The sequence below is a fragment of the Zootoca vivipara genome, chromosome 2, assembly GCF_965207765.1.
Source record: "Zootoca vivipara chromosome 2, rZooViv2.hap1.1, whole genome shotgun sequence".
Taxonomy (NCBI): Eukaryota; Metazoa; Chordata; class Lepidosauria; order Squamata; family Lacertidae; genus Zootoca; species Zootoca vivipara.
The window spans coordinates 100,220,237-100,237,069 of record NC_142584.1 but is presented as its reverse complement, the minus strand read 5'-3'; the positions used below and the strand labels follow the sequence as shown (position 1 = coordinate 100,237,069).

The 16,833-nt window shown below is 44.5% G+C and overlaps 1 protein-coding gene across 11 annotated transcripts in view; it reads right to left on the bottom strand.

Annotated features, from left to right (window-relative positions):
• The window catches only part of FHIT (fragile histidine triad diadenosine triphosphatase), a 1,052,598-nt gene that overhangs the window by 988,215 nt on the left and 47,550 nt on the right, over nucleotides 1-16,833 (bottom strand). For 8 of the 11 annotated variants that reach the window (XM_088662578.1, XM_088662587.1, XM_088662582.1 and 5 more), the window contains exon 2: nucleotides 12,925-12,972. The exons of 1 other annotated variant lie outside the window; for it this stretch is intronic. The gene's annotated coding sequence lies outside the window, so the exon portion shown is untranslated. Of the gene's footprint in view, nucleotides 1-12,924; nucleotides 12,973-14,067; nucleotides 14,087-16,833 lie in introns of those variants that run through there. 2 more of the 11 variants (XM_088662579.1, XM_088662583.1) reach the window with 1 other exon arrangement.

Here is a 16,833-nt window from a genome sequence, read left to right as displayed (position 1 = left end):
CGGCCCGGGATCAGGCCGAGCGGGCGCGGAGCGGAGGCGGCGTTGGCCATGGCCCTCCGGCGGAGGTTGGGGTGCACAGGGAGGAACGGGCCTTCGCTGCGCCCGAAAAGTGGTGGCTCTGAGGGGAGGGAGGGAGGTCTGGCCGGGGGGAGAGAAACACCCGGGACGCGCCTCTTTCCTCTCGAGGGGAGGGGTCTCCTGTGAGCCCCGCGTGGCACCCTCGTTCCCGCTTGGGTCGCGGAGTCGGGGCCCCTGCGAAGCTCCCCTCGACCCGAGGGCTTTTCATTCTGCCTTTTAGCAGCGCTGTAAGTGGCCCTGAGGCCTTTGGGCCTAATGCCGGAGTCTCCTTCCCCCCATTTCCCCCCTAATGCCTGAGAATGTTTGTACTGTGTGGCAAGGGGGAAAAAATTAAAAAGAGCCACCCAGGCTTAAAGTCAACAAAGGGCATTAACAAATGGCCTATATATAAAGAGAATTACTTTATATATAGTCAATATAGGCACAGAGTTAAATTTTTTAACTTTTTTAATGGTGGTGTGCCTCATGATTTTTTTCATGGAACAAGTGTGCCGTGGCCCAAAAAAGGTTGAGAAACACTGATGTAATGGATATAAGCCATTGTATCAGAGAGTCTGGCCAAGCCAACCACTTCTAATATTGTTTAATTTCCTTTCTCTCCCCCCCCCCCCGGGTCCCCAATGCAATGAGGAAAAACCTCTGGGCTGGAAGGGAAAGCATGAAATATTGCTTTCAAGATTTCCGAAGGAACATTTATGGTGGTGAAAATGTATTTTCCTCCAACTAATCTGATGTTTGAACTATTTCAGATTCCACATCACACAAGCACATAGGATTTCTGTCCAAGTAATTTAGACATATATATTGCCTTTGCTCTTAGACAGCAGACAAGGCATCATTGGCAGTAACTACGTTGGAACAATTGTTGCATATAACTCTTCAATAGCATTCTTCACTACTTGTCAACACTTTCAAGGGAAACCCAGAGTTGTGGGCTCAAGTCCCACATTGGGCAAAAAGATTCCAGCATTGCAGGGGGTTGGACTAGATGATACTCATGGTCCCTTCGGCCCGGTATACCTAAAGGAGCATCTACACCCCCATTGTTCAGCCTGGACTCTGAGGTCAAGCTCTGAGGGCTTTCTAGTGGTCCCCTCCCTGCGAGAAGTGAGGTTATAGGGTACCAGGCAGAGACCCTTCTCAGTAGTGGCGCCCTCCCTATGGAACACCCTCCCATTAGATGTCAAGGAAATAAACAACTATCTGACTTTTAGAAGACATCTGAAGGCAGCACTGTTTAGGGAAGTTTTTAATGTTTGATGTTTTATCGCTTTATTAATAATAATAATATTCTGTTGGGAGCCTCCCAGAGTGGCTTTTAATGTATTTTGGTATTTGTTGGAAGCTGCCCAGAGTGGTGGGGGAAACAAAGCCAGATGGGCGGGGTATAAATAAATAAATAAATAAATTAATAATAATAATAATATGTGTCTGCAAATATAAATGGTCTATATTCTGTTCAATATGATTTTAAAATGCACCCTGAAAAAGTTAGAGTCCCACATTCAAACCTGGCTTTACACCAGATAGCCAGTGTGCTGTTGAACCATGTATTATTACATCATAGTTCAAGGGGCGGGGCAAAGAAAAATAAGAAACTTACAAAAACGTGCACCAGAGAAAAGAGGAGGTCATTGGTAAAAGGAGAGGTTAGATAAGGGGCTTCCTTCTCCATCACTAGTATTTACAGGGCATTCATGTGGCATTAAATCTACCAGGGCAGAGGGCTTCCGGGTTCAGCGCCAGCGCCGATCGGCGGGGTTTCGTCTCGTCTCCGAGACGGCCCGTCCCTGCTAGGAGTGGGGAGGGCAGCGAGAGCGACGCTGCGCCCCTTAGAACCTCGGGAAGGGCGTCCCGGGGGCAATTTGCTCGGCACAGCCCCAATCCGGACTCCCCAACTCTTCGGTTAGCTCTACCGTGTTTCCCCTTTTTTAATCCGTAGTCAGAAAGTAAGCCATAGCAGGCTTTTAAAGCATTTGTTCAATATTAAACACCCCCTGAAAATAAGCCATACCTTCACACAGCAGCGCCGCTCGCCTTGAGGCAGCGGGACCCAGCAGCAGCGCTGTCCTTGTCCTCCCGCTGCTGTTGCTGTTGCTGCTGCTGCTGGGCCAGGCGGAGGCGAGGCCGCTGCTCGCCCCTGGGGGCTGCATGGCCCAAGGCTGAGCGGCGGCGGGAGGCCCGCGGGCGCTTCTGCACGGCTGGAGTGACGGGCGGCGGCGGGAGCGCTGCTGGCCCCTTCCGCGCCGCCGGAGCGTCGTGGGCTGCATGGCCCAAGGCAGAGCGGTGTTGCGCCACCAGGGCAACAGGCGGCGGCGGGAGCACTGCTGGCCCCTTCTGCGCCGCCGGAGCACCCGGCGAGGAGGCCTGCCTCCCCAGCGCCCGGTACCGGCGGCTGCAGAGCGGAGCGCTCTGCCGCGCCGAGCGCTCGGAGCGCCCAGCAGCGCTTTGCAGAGCGCCGGACGCTCAGAGCGCCGCAGCAGCCTGGCCTCTTCCTGCCTGCCACCCCACCGCCCGGAACCGGCAAGGAGGAGGAGAAAGGGGCGCCTGGGAAGGAGTCGGGAGGGCCCTTGCTGCATGATCCATGGGCACCCGGCTCCTTCCAAGCGCAGTGAACGCCGCGCCTCGCTTTGAGCAAGAGGCATGAAAGGGACGCGGCGGCGAGGGTGATGGCTGCGTGGGCGGCGGCGGCGTCACGTCTCCCGGCGGCCGTGGGGGCTCTCAGTGCTGCCTTGCCCGGGCCCCGCATTCCCCGGAGGCCGGCCTCATGCGGTGGGTGGAAGGCGCGCGGGTGGCCTGCCTAAGGCCGGGCGGGATCCCTCAGCCCTCCTCATCCTCATGCGTTTATTTCGCGAAACACGCCCCCCCCAAATAAAGCAGCAGGAACCTCGGAGCGGTTCGCAGGGGGTGGGGTGGGATTAAAAAAACCACGACAAAGGCATCACCGGGCGGAGCGCCGAGCCAGCGGCCTGGCCTCTTCCTGGCCATGCCGAGGAGGCCTGCCGCTCCACTGCCCGGAACCATAGGTACCATAAAAACATAATAAAACTAAGACATCCCCTGAAAATAAGACACCATGTGGTTTTTTGAGGGGGAAAAGTTATAAGACGGTGTCTTAAAAAGGGGAAAACACGGTAATAAGAGCTCCGGAGCGAGGAGGGTAGAAGTCGCGGGGGCCATTTTGAGCGGCAACGTTATTCTAGCAGGGAGAAGCTTCAAGCCGAAGGCGGAGAGCGCTGGATTCTTCCGAAAATAAAACGATTGGAAAAGACTGTAAGTAACCTCACGATTTGGATTATAAAACAATTTGGATCTGGGAGAGAGGGGAGAAAAGAGGAAGCCACCCCCCCCCCACGGCAACAAAAGAGACAGTAAATAGAAACCCGAAGCCATAAACAGAAGATTTGCAATTCAAAAGGATCCCTCAAAGGCATCAAAGAGAATCTCCCCTTTGATGCAGGGTGAGAAGGGGAGAGAGACTGTGGTTTATGACTGCCCTGCAGCAAGAGGTAAAGACTGAGAAAAATCTTTCTTTTCCTCGGGAGCCGGCAGCCCAGACAACCCAGTGAGTTGATCAGGATTTATGAGTCAATTTTTATTTCACTTTGTATTTCTGGACTTTGTGGAATTTCTTTTTTGGTTTAAATGTTTGTGAAATGTGAGTTCGAACTTTATTGTTAATAAGACTTGAAGAATGCAGCCAGCTTGTTAAAATGGAGTCGAGAAAATAAACTGTGATCATATTCCACCTCACGTGACAAGTTTTGACCTTGGCAGGATTGAATTATGTCAACAAAAAAGTGTTCCCCTGAGTTCCAGCGGTCTGTTTTGACCTTAATGTGGGAAACAAGAATAGAGCTATGTCAAGAGGAGACACGACGGCAAGAGTTACAGCAAAAATTTCAGATGGTGATGGCAGAATATGATTTTTTAGGAGATGAAGCTTTTGACACTGAAAAAGATGAATGTGAGAATGACAATGATGATGACTGTGATTTGGAAGGAAAAGATGAAGATGAGGACTGTGATGATTCAACACAAAATGAAGCACACCACGAAAAAAATGATGACTTTACTCTACAAAAAGTTGGATGGAGTGCCCTGCTTTTGAGGGGGGCACGATTGGTATTATTGGAACTCCAGAACGCCCACAGGGAAGAAGGAAAAAATATGCAGAGAAGAGAAGAAATTCAGGGGTCCTGTACGGTGGCCTGGATGGCAAAAGACTGTAAACAGGGGGTGGGGTGAAGGGAAAGTGATGTTGTGATTATATGGATGGATTAACAGGTTTATAACTGGTCTGCTGATTATGGAATTTGCTGGATTGGGGGGGTGGAGCCGGTAATCGGGGATGTAAGGTTAAATTGAGAATAGTTATAGTTTTAAAAGTGAATGGATTTTGGAAAATGTGAAAATATGGAGGCTTATAGAGGGAGAAAAAATTAGGCACGGGAAGATAAAATGGGAGTTTGATTTTTCAGTGATTTGAATATTAGATGAAAATGTTAACAATTGATTTATAAGTTGTATAAGATACAAAGGTGTATTTTTATAAAGTAAGAAACTGTTGCAGATGATAAAAAAGGGATGAAAACCGGGGAAGGGGGGGGAGGGGAAGCCCACAAAATATGGTTTTACAATCATGAATGTAAGAAAAAATTTTCTGTTTTGTATTGTTTTTTTCTCTTTTTTTGCCCTTTCTTTTTTTTCTTTTTTCCTATTTCTATTTTTCTCTTTTTTTGGTATGACAATAGATGGTTGGATGGATGGCCTCCTGCGTACTGCCCTGGTTTGCTGGAGCTCCCTGGTGGCAGGGGGGGCTTTGGGGTCAGGGGAGGGGGAGGAGGACAGAAATCCAAGCATAAAATGGACCATCTCTGACTGTTCACATACATGGGATACTTCTGTGGCAGGGGAGGACCCATGTGGGTGGGTAGGAAGGAGGTGGAAAAGGTGTTTATGTATGTACCGTTTATTTTTTGTTTTTTTGTATTCTGTAAAATTAATAAAAAGTATGTTTAAAAAAAAATAAATCTACCAGGGCAGAAAAAAGAAAAATATAAAATATAAAAAAATGTTTAAAAGGAATTAAAAATGAGCACAAAGGAAGGACAAGCATAAAATTCAACAGAGGAGATCAACCCTATTTCAAAACTAGACAATTCATTTTCAGGGCTAAAACGCCTAAACAAACAAACAAACAAACATTAGCTTGACGCCAAAAAACCCCACAATGCACTTGGGACTAGGTAACCCAGCCTCCCTATTTAGTGTGATCGTTATTAGGCACAGGCTAATTGTCAGTCTTTCAAAAACATCTTTCTCTTCCCAGAAGAAGCTGTATAAAAAGAAGCCTACTGCACGCTACAGGGGGATCAAACTGGGAATTCTGGTGTCCAGTCCTCAAAGGCTTACCTTTGGGATCACTGGACTTCTTTCTAGCATGGCTAAAGAAGCAGGCTTGAGCTTGTAGGGATGGATTAATATTTCCATTTTGGTTTCTCTAAGATTCACATTTTCCCCCATTCTCAAGTTGAGTTTCCCACAATTCCTTATCAATTTGTGACTTTACAGAAAACTCACCAGCATTGTAACACAGAGAGGTGTTATTGAGAGGAGCCCTAATCTGAAGAATTTCTCTTGCAAGGCTGAAGGATGTAAGCGAACCTTTTTTCCTGCCCATCACCTACCATGTTTCGCCTTCCCCAACCTGCCAGCATCTACCCAACACCACCTGGCCTTCTGAGCCCCCAATTACAAAGAGTAAACAGGATGTACAAATCACTTTTGTACAGCTCATGTTTGTGAAGAGAGAGAGAGAGAGAGAGAGAGAGAGAGAGAGAGAGAGAGAGAGAGAGAACAAAATCCCTGAAAGTTTTTAATGCACTGCAGCAGTCTGGATGTTTAACCCTACAATCATAGTATATTGGTAAGAAAGCAAGCTTTGTATAAACCCAAAGGATATGCTTGTGGCAGTATTCTTCTTTTTTAAATAACTTTTTATTGGGTTTTATAAACAAGCATCAAAGGAATAACATATGGTACAAAGACAGCGGTATCTCGATTCTTGACTGCCTCTGTTGACGAATGTTTTGGAACGCAAACGCCGAAAACCCGAAAGTAAATGCTTCCGTTTTCAAACGCGCCTCAGATGTTGAATGGCATATTTTTCAATTTTTTCAATTGAATTTGCAGGCAGTCCTTTGCACCTCGGTTTTCAAACGTTTTGGAACTCGAACATTCTTCCAGAACGGATTACATTCGAGAACCGAGGTACCACTGCAAATAGACCAAGTCTTCTACGGTCATACCTCAGTTTAAGTACGCCTCGGTTTGAGTACTTTCAGGTTGAGTACTCTGCGAACCCGTCTGGAACGGATTAATCCACTTTCCATTACTTTCAATGGGAAAGTTCGCTTCCGGTTAAGTACACTTCCGGTTAAGTACGGACTTCCGGAACCAATTACACTCATACTTTGGGTTAAGTACTCTTCAGGTTGAGTACTCCGCAGACCCGTCTGAAACAGATTAATCCACTTTCAATTACTTTCAAGAGTTAACAGATAACATTCAACAACAGGAGCCCTTGTAGTTGTGCTTAGATTAAGTATGAGCAATGGTCACCTTTCCTCTTACGTTAACCAATGAAACAATCTAAAATGATGGACGTGAGAAGGGGGTTCAAAGTGAAGATAGCAATTTATGTTTGAATGTAGATTCAAATCAACTAGACTGAGCCAAATGCTGGTGAGGGTGTGTGTGTTCATTTTCTGAAATACTGGTATATGTTATGACAGTGGTCTTTTTCCTACAAAAAAATTAGGGGTACTCTCATTTTCACTCAAGAAAATCACCATTTAATAGTTCTAATCGGGGGAAATAAATACGGTAAATGGGCAAAAGTACAAAGATTCATAAAATGTTTAGGGGTATGTGTACCCCTGCATCTCGCCCCAGAAAAAAAGCACTGTTATGAAATTAAACCATCAGCAAAGCCATCTTTCCTGATCTGGCCACATGTCCTTGGAGCAGTATTCGGAATGGATTCAGTAGACACTTGCAATCAGCACACATACTGAGAAAATAAGTGCTGCTTCTTTAAATAGATGCTGGTGCATACATTTATTGCTCAAGTCTCTAAACATAGCAAACTGGTTGTAATATAGTTTGATTTCTGAATACAAATAAAAGATTAAGTATGGTTCTGCCGCCGCCACGCCCTCCCCCAACCGCCCACATTTGTGTGTGTGTAGATGTGTACATAAGCTTGCCTTTTGTAGCATTTTAAAAGATTCTTATGGAGTGAGGGTTAAGCTGGGGCAAAGCAATTTGGCACGCTTGCCTTGGATTTTAACAGGGAAAGCAAAGCAGACCTGAGCTGACCTTAACAAAACTGAGGCGGAGATGCAACTTGTGGCTTGCTGAAAGCAAGCAAAAATTATTCAACAAACAGTTATCTTGTGTGAAATCATTAAGTCCTGTGATTACTGCATTTACAGACTGCCAACCACATGCCTTTTATGAATACAGCGTGATCAAAAATCAAGCAAAAAACAGGATCCCTAGAGCTACTGACGCTGTACCAGCCCACTGGAATCCTGATTATTGCCTTTGCCTCCTTAAAGCACCTGACCTCAATGTATTCTCATAAATTGCTTTTGCTCTCAGGTTTACAAAGCAGTTTGCTATGCAGCATGGATATCTCAGCTCAAAAAAAGAAGCATAGTTAAGGGACGACTTTCTTCCCTAAACCTAATTGGGAGTGTACTCTTAGTAACACTACATAGGGGTTACAAGTAGGTAGCCGTGCTGGTCTGACGTAGTCGAAACAAACAAACAAAAAAAACTTCTTCCAGCAGCACCTTAGAGCAGTGTTTCCCAACCAGTGTGCCTCCAGATGTTTTGGGACTACAACTCCCATCATTCCTGACCACTGGTCTTGCTAGCTAGGGATGATGGGAGTTGTAGTCCCAAAACATCTGGAGGCACACTGGTTGAGAAACACTGCCTTAGAGACCAACTAAGTTTGTCATTGGTATGAGCTTTCGTGTGCATGCACACTTCTTCATAGGGGTGTTCCTGGTAGGTGCCCTGTGTGACGAACTGGTCTTAGTTTAAGGGTTTGGGGAATATCTCCAGGGTGTTAAGAGTTAAGTTACACTCACTCTGTTAGAGTGACAGTTGGCTGCAGAGAGGCGGGACATTCCGCTCTTTAAAAGGAGGGAGCAGCCGTTGGTCAGGAGGAGAGGGCGGGGGAGAGTGGTGACTGGAAGAGAGAGGGTGTGGGGCTAGGATAGTGGTGGTTAGGAGAGAACAAGTAGGAATTCCAGTTATACATCTGAATGAAGAAAGCATACTGTAAACAAATGAAATACTGAAACAGTTATGTTATAATAAAAATAAAGCCTAGTTCTTGTTGTGCTAAGAAATATTGTTGACTGTTTGATCCAGCAAGGCGGGGGCGGGCTCAAAAGGTGGTGAACTCGAAGAAAGGGACCCTGAGACTTACAAGGTGATAAGTCAGGTCCTGGAGTCAGCCAAGAGAGGGGTGGAGGGACGAAAAAGCTCAGGAGTGCCACATTGTTGCCCTGTGTGCTAAGGTAACAATAACAGGGAGGGACCCTAGGCAAAGGAAGCCCTGGACATGAGGCAAAAGAGCTTTATTCATAGTAACCCAGAGCCAAGCCTGAAACTGGCCACGTTAGCTGGATAGGAGTACCCTTGTTGTTGAAAGACCCCTAGAGAAAGGGGAGATTCCTATTTTAGGCGGACCTCAGGAGTCTGGTGTAGAAGGGAGTTTAAGAGAGTCCCGATCTTCACTACAGAGAAAGAAAAGACAACAGGGGGAATTTGAGAGTCAGAGGGGAGGTCCGTCGCACCCTGCAACTATGAAATTCCCTTCTTCTGAAAGGATTGCCCAAGTCTGAATATTATCCAGAAGCAGCACGAGATATGTATGTTTTTGTTTCACAATTTGGGAACTGGCAGAAGACTTGTTCTGAATGTTTTCGCCAACCCGGTGTCCTCCTGATGTTTGAATTGTAGTCCAAAACACCATGAGGGGAAAAGGCTGGGTTTATTAACTAGGCTGAATCCAGAGAAAAAACTCCGCTGCCACAATGGGGATTGTCTGTTTCTTCCCTCCCCACTGAGTCTCTTGTGCCCCTCATCATCACCCACCCAAGTTGACGCTCCCAAACAATGTTGGGAATATGGTACAGGAGGCAGCAACAAGGGGACACAAACAGATGTGCTACCCACATAAGGGACCCTCTGAATCGCAGCCTCTCTTTCTGCCACAGTTCCAGGTTTAGCAACTGCAATACTAATAGCAATTGCTTTCTGGATACAAGGAGCAGAAAAGAGTAAGGGGAGGGGGGAAGGCACTCAGAAAATGGTTACAAGGCAATCTAATTTGGAGATAATGAGCCAAAGTGCAGCTACTCACTCAGGCACAAGCCAGGAGATGCGAGTGACAAGCTATTATTTGTCTAAATGCAATTCCAATGCAAAAGATCATCAGTTTCTAAAGATTTCTCCCCCTACCCCTCTCTCTCTTAACTAATCAACACATAACTATATACTGGTGATAGATCACTATCAAAGGATTCTGGAAAAACAAGACATTAAAACAACAACAAAAGTCGGAGGGGGGGAATGCTATGAATCATTCAAAGGAAATGTACTTAGGATGAAGTGCAACTTTAAGAAGAGATAGTTTTCCGATCCTTCACAAGCAGTGGGTGGGGGATAACAACAACAACAGGGAACCAGATATAATATTTGCAATGCTCTATTTATATACAAGTTACAGGTTAAACAGGTATCATGGGGTTGCTAATTCAAGCCCACGTAGGGTGTACCAGATTAAGGCGGCAGTCCCATGGCAAGATATGCCACGATGAACAGTTTAGGATGCCAGCGGGCCTCTGGCTCAGCCAGCTGGTTCCTGGCTCTGCTAAATCCTCAATCCCAGCTCAGTTGAAGAAATTCCAGAGTAACTTGCTCATCCCGGGGCTCCGCCAGCTGAGCTGAAGCTGATTGAAGCTAGTCCAGTGTAAATGCTCCCCCAAAGGGGCATTGCAGCACCACGGTGGGGATGAGAAGAGGAGGGGAGTTAGGCTGAATCCGAAGCCCATTCTGCTCAGTCATGCGACCTGGCCTCTGGTCCGGAACACTATTTTAAAGGCTTGTTTTTTCTCTGCCAGTCTTAGGCAAAGCAGCAGCAGCCTCACCACTGAAACATCTGGTATGACTTTACTCCCCATTAACTTACACCAGCTTGCTTCATGCCAGCTTCTTGTGAAATGGGTTGCTCCCTTACTGTGCTTTCTTCGTATATTTTTATATCTTTGGCTATTTTGATCTGCTGTATGCCACCTTAAGTGTCTCATATTTAGCTGGGAAGGAACATATAGAAATGTTTTAATAAAATAAACAGAAAGGAAGAAATTCAAATTCCAGTTGCAAAGCTGACGGACTCATGTGTTCCGACTACACTCCACAAACTGTGTCCAAATACCGTTTCACTTGCTCGCATATTTTGCCCCATCAATAAGTGCTCGAGGATCTGAGATTAACTCTGGTGTCCTTCATCTCTATTTGCAGCCTTGTTATTTGATCAATCAGTCTAACTTTGCTGCATTACTATTATTTTATTATTAAACATGTCTGGGAAATGTAATTGGCGATCAATTAATAGATTGGCAAGAGTTTTCCAGCTTTCCATCTTTGGGCAGACGTGCTAAGATGACACTTCTTTAATTGCCATGTGTTGAGACACACGGAGAAGTCCTAAGACATGTTGGCTGTTCAGAGCTAGTTGCACATCTCTCCGGATTGGGCCCAAGCACATAAGCAGCTGTTGCTGTACAAAGGTTTCCTTTCTAGAAACATTTCCAACATACTACAACCTGTTCTTTTTTCCCTTCCGCCTATAGAACAGTCTGACTCTACATATAAAATGTTTTTAAAAATCAATTTAGTGAACCATAAAATGCAAATATGCGTAGAAAAAAAATTAAATACTGCTCACAGAACAAACCATAGCATGGATTTGCTTCCTGTCTATTACATAAATCTGTTGTTTAACCAATGTTTTCAGTCGTTGATCACACTAGTTTACAATTGATGGCATTCCAAGACTAATAACTCACATATCACTGCATAATGTAACAATCTTCAGTTTCTAAATCTGCAATTTATGTTTTAGGCTGCTTTAATTATCTCAGTTCCCAATTCCAACATTTACCTCTTTGGAGACCGAAAAGAAATAAGCTCAGCACAGAAACAAAGAACTGTTGCTCAACCTGAATACGAAATTACAGGATATTTTAGACCACTCTTAGGACCTTTGCCATGAAGAGGAGGTGCCTTGCACATTACATAACAGTTTTAAGGACTCTGATAGCTTTGCATTTCCCCAATTTCCCAAAAGATACAACTTCGTGCTGCATTTCTGACAGGGCCGGCCCTATTGTTAGACAAAGTGAGGGGACTGCCTCAAGTAACTGATTCTTGATGTCATGGATGGGAAGCAAACTGTTAGTTGCTTTAAAATACTTGAATACATTCTATCAGAGAAGAGGAGAAGTCTATGTGGGTGGTTGGGATATTTTTTTTTCGGGTGGAGGTTTGCCTCAGATGCCAAAGTAACTTGTCTAGCCTTTGGAACTACGCCCGTTGATTGGGAAGGGGCTGCCATTTGCTGCACTGCCTCAGGCAACAAAGCATCTTCAGCTGGCCCCGTTCTCCAGTATTTGTTTATTTGTCCTTTGGTGGCTTACTCCTTCCCATTTTAGAAAATACACCCAGCAATGTGTTCCTGAGCAGAGACGTATAGCAGCAGGACAGCCCATCCTTAGCTCATCTCCAACGAAAGTTACTCCTCATGCTTGTAAATGAGTGGGCTGTTGAGCTGTTGGTAACTCTAAGAATCTCCCCGATTCAGCGCGCACAGGTTAACTTGAACGAGTGGTTTGGTTTATTCCGATGCAAAGATAATAAAATTACAGTCAAAAAACTAAAATGCAAATGCTTGCTCCAGGCAACGTAACAGGCAGCTGCACAAGACCAAGCCTTGGCTTTTAGATCGTGGATTGTCTAGGGTGAAACAAAGCCATGGTTCAAACATGAGCCAAGTATTATGGATTGCTGTTCCCACTCACTGGTAGGGAGGCATGAAGTAGGTGAAACTGGCTTGCTCTGATTAAGCCATTAACCACGGGTTATCATGGCGTGCGAACAAGGCCACTTGGTGTGGTATAAGAGAAGGGGAAGGAGCTTCTACTCCAGCATCCATCCACAAATCAGTTTTATGTACTTAATGACCAGCTACAAAGCCAGGAGGACTTTGCAAGCAATAATCTCCCCGCCCCTCCTTTCTGCAGAGCTGTTCGCTATCCGATATTGCCTATCACAATAAATTAAACACAATCAGATTAAAACGCCACTCAGCAGCCCACTTTAAATGCATTATTTTGCCAGCTAGCTTTATTCCACTATTGACCAAGAGCAATACCAGTTCGTGCAGGCCCTTTTGTTCTCTATTCTGTAGCATTAATCTTAGCACACACGCGGCTACACAGTAATATCTCAGCCACCGAGAACAAAGCGCATGTCAGCTAACAACCCGAAATTTGGCCATCCTCAGCACATCAGCACCTTTTGTTATGCTTTTCCCTCTAACTGCGGCATGGCGTTTTGTGCAAAGAGGGGACAGCCTCTGGGGTAAAAGAAGTTGTCCTGTCTGCTCTGTCATTAATCCGAGTACTTAAACCCCCAAATAAAAGAAAAATCAATGCGGCACGGCAATGTTTGCTAATGCAATGTAATAAACACACTTACCTTCGAAAGTATTCTCAATGGATTTCACTTCTTTGCTATGTTTCAAGGCTGCAAAAGGATAAGAGAGGAAAAGAGGAAGCATTGAGCTGCCTGCCAATTAAATGGGAACATTTGCTCTATAAATTAGTAGCCATGTTTTAACCTAAGTCCAAGCTGAAGGAGTTTTCGGGGAAACAGAGCTCAGTCTTTCTACTGGTGCTTTTGGGGGGGAAATAAAACCCAAAGCCTATAAGCTATACACTCAGCTCTAAACAAGGGAACTTGAAACGTTCACTGCCACTTTCCAACTCTTTCATCCCATCATCAGAGTGACAGACAATACTGAAGATGAGACATAGGCAGGTGGAAGTTTGAAGAAAAAGCCCATGCCTATATAGATTTGTGCCAATATTCTACATATGTATATAGGACATATGTTTTGAATTATGGTGCTGGAGGAGACTCTTGAGAGTCCCATGGACTGCAAGAAGATCAAACCTATCCATTCTTAAGGAAATCAGCCCTGAGTGCTCCCTGGAAGGACAGATCGTGAAGCTGAGGCTCCAATACTTTGGCCACCTCATGAGAAGAGAAGAATCCTTGGGAAAGACCTTGATGTTGGGAAAGATGGAGGGCACAAGGAGAAGGGGACGACAGAGGATGAGATGGTTGGACAGTGTTCTTGAAGCTACGAACACGAGTTTGACCAAACTGCGGGAGGCAGTGGAAGACAGGAGTGCCTGGCATGCTATGGTCCATGGGGTCACGAAGAGTCGGACACGACTAAACGACAACATATAGGACATGCACAGCCGCTGCCCATGTACAGCTTGACTGCCAGATGTTAACCACAGCATGTGTCACCATGGCCAGATCCAACTTTTCAAGGAACAGCCAAAGGTGGAGTGTTACTCCTGCCTCTCCTTCTTCCCATCTCAAGGCAGAGACAGGTTCCTTTTTTGCTTAAGCTTCTCTATAAAGGACAGTGTATATTATAATCATAACTTTGGAGCCTCAAATCCTCTCTCACTCTTACCATTGCATCATAATCAGCCGTTTAGCTTTGCAAAATGAAGCCACCGCTCTAAAGTAACAAAAGTGGGAGCTGTAAAGTGGCTGGGTGATAGTACTCTGGGTAGACCCACAGAAATCAAAGGACTTAACTGATTTCACCGCTCCAAGTATGAGCGACAGGCACAAGGGAGCAACATTCTTAGCAGTCTGTACAGTAGCCATGAATTACTTATGTATCTGAACGTCTGAAGGCCGGAAGAGCAAGCAAACAATTACTTAATCGCATCTGCCTTTATTCAGGTGTTGGACTATAAAATGAAAAAATTCCTCCAGTAGCACCTTAAAGACCAATTAAGTTTTTATTTTGGTATGAGCTTTCGGACTATAAAATGGTTTGCATGCCCGAACCTGCTGGCTTCACAAGCCATGGTTTGTTTTTGAGCGGTTGGCAAACCTGGATTTGAAGCCGGTTTGCAAACAGCAATTTGGGCCAGCTGTGTTTTGCTGTTACATCAGAAGCCACGGTTATTTATTTATTTATCTATCTATTCATTCATTCATCCATTTTCATTTACTGCTTATATACCACCTCTCTCTCAAAGTAATAAAACCAAACTAGTTAGAAACAATAGTTAAAATGCAATAAAACTCATTTAGAACCAGCATTGAAATGCCTAATGCCATGATAGCAGTCCAGTGGTCAACATCATCTGCACCTGGTTTCACAAAGCCTTTTTTTTTTTTGGCCTCTTTTTTTTTTACAGTTCCTTCTCCTTTTCTGTAATTTCATCTAAGTTTTCTTTTTTCCTTCAATTTCCTTTTAATCGAATTTTGTTGTATAAACAGTCCCCTCATCACCGCCTTACTTGCACCCCAGACCATTTGTAATTTAGTCTGACCCTGGAGGTTTATTTCAAAATAATCCCCCAAGGCCTTCTTCACTTTTTCCCTAAAGTTTTTATCTTCCAATAAATCTTCGTTCAATCTCCATCTAAATGTAGTTTGGCTTCCTTTTTGAATCTCCATTATCATGGAATTATGATCTGACAAATGTTCTGGGATTAATTAATTTCTTTCTTTTTTACTTCGGGCTCCAACTCTTTGGAAATCCATAGGGCATCTATCCTTGAACTGCTGTCGTGAACATGAGAACAGAAAGTGAACTGTTTATCAAACAAATGTTTTGCTCTCCAGATATCAATCAGATTTAGAGTTTGGGCCAAGTCAAAACAAGTTTTTGGTAATCTGCCTTCTTTTGTATCCTTTTTCCTAGCTGATCTATCCTTTTCTAATGACAGCACTCCATTTAAGTCTCCCTTTAACATAATCTTTTGGTCTGCATATTCAAGTACAGTAATTCTGTTTCCAGCTTTTTGGGGGGGGAAACCTGCTTTTTTCTCATAGGGGCATATATTCCAACCATTTTTCTAAAGGCAAGAGAAGAACACTGAAAATCCTCAGGCACAGCCTTAGGCCCATGACCTGCAGGAGCGTTAAGCACTCAAAATATGCCCCTAAACTCTGTGCTAAACTCTGGATCTTCAATATACACGCAAAAGATTTGAACTCTGGAGTACTGTAGAGTTTGCACACCAGCAAGTTCTCATAACAAATAACTCTGCTACAGCCGTATTTGCGGGCTCCAGAGCAATACGGAATTAATGTGTGTTTTGAAGACAGCTGGTGGCAGTGCTGTATACAAGTTTAGTAGGGGTGGCATATTCAATTTGAGCCGTGTCTCATCTGGTTCCTGTTAAGATAAAAATTTGAATGCCTTTCACTGGAGCATCCTCTGATGTGCTGGCCGAGTCTCAAATCAAAATATCTACGAGCATTTACCTGTATTCTGTAGCGTATTCACTCTCCTTCACACAGACTTATTGTTCTATTTGATTATGGAAGCATGCAGAAAGCCCTTCAGATTCAAAGATGAATGCAGCTAGATAAAAACAGATTTACTCTGAATATTAAGCAACCAGAGCATCTCAGCCAAGTCTGGGTTAAAGTAATTTAACTTCATTTTCTTCCCTTTTTTATCATATAATTTTTATTCAGAATAACGTGAAACAATGCAAACAACAAATAACGGGTTTTGGTCACCAGATACAGTCATGCAAAACACAGTCATGTGGTGTATATAAGGCAGAAAATAATAGAAGCGTGTTAAATTAAATTACCAAGCCAAAAAGACGTTTGAGTTACCGGGGGCCTAGGTTCCTCCAGGCGACAGTTAATAAAAGAAAAAGAATCATAGAATTGAAGAATTGGAAGGGTCCCTGAGGTGTCATCTAGTCCACCCCCCGGGATGTGGGAATCTCAACTAAATCATCTGTGAGAGTTGGCCATCCAACCTCATCCAAATAAACATAAACCAATCAGTATCTTCTTTTGTTTCTCCACGAATCCCTCTACACTACAGCATTGTGCAAGTTTACCAGTTAAAGCCAAGCACCAGACCCTTTCATAGTAGTGAGAGCACTTGCAGTTGTCTGAAACCAGCTTGGTCTCAGTTCCTCTCACTGAGTATCAAGCTGTAACTTCATTTTCAAAGACAAGAAGTTGTTTTTTGTTTTAATTTAGGGTATAACAACATTCCATTGAAAAATAAGCATGGAGGTTGCATACAAACAATATGTTTAAAGCACACAGAGACCAGAACTCTGCGCACTGTGGTCTGTTAAGGGCGCTGGGAATTGTAGCTCTGTTACAGGTAAACTACAGTTCCCAGGATTCTTTCAGGGAGTGCCTAAAGCATGCATAGGCTAACTCGGCCCTCCAGGTGTTTTGGGACTACAACTCCCATCATCCCTAGCTAACAGGACCAGTGGAGGGCCAAGTTTGCCTATGCCTGGCCTAAAATGTATGGTGTGGATACCGTCATTGTTGGTGCCGCAACCGCAGCCCCATGCTGGATTT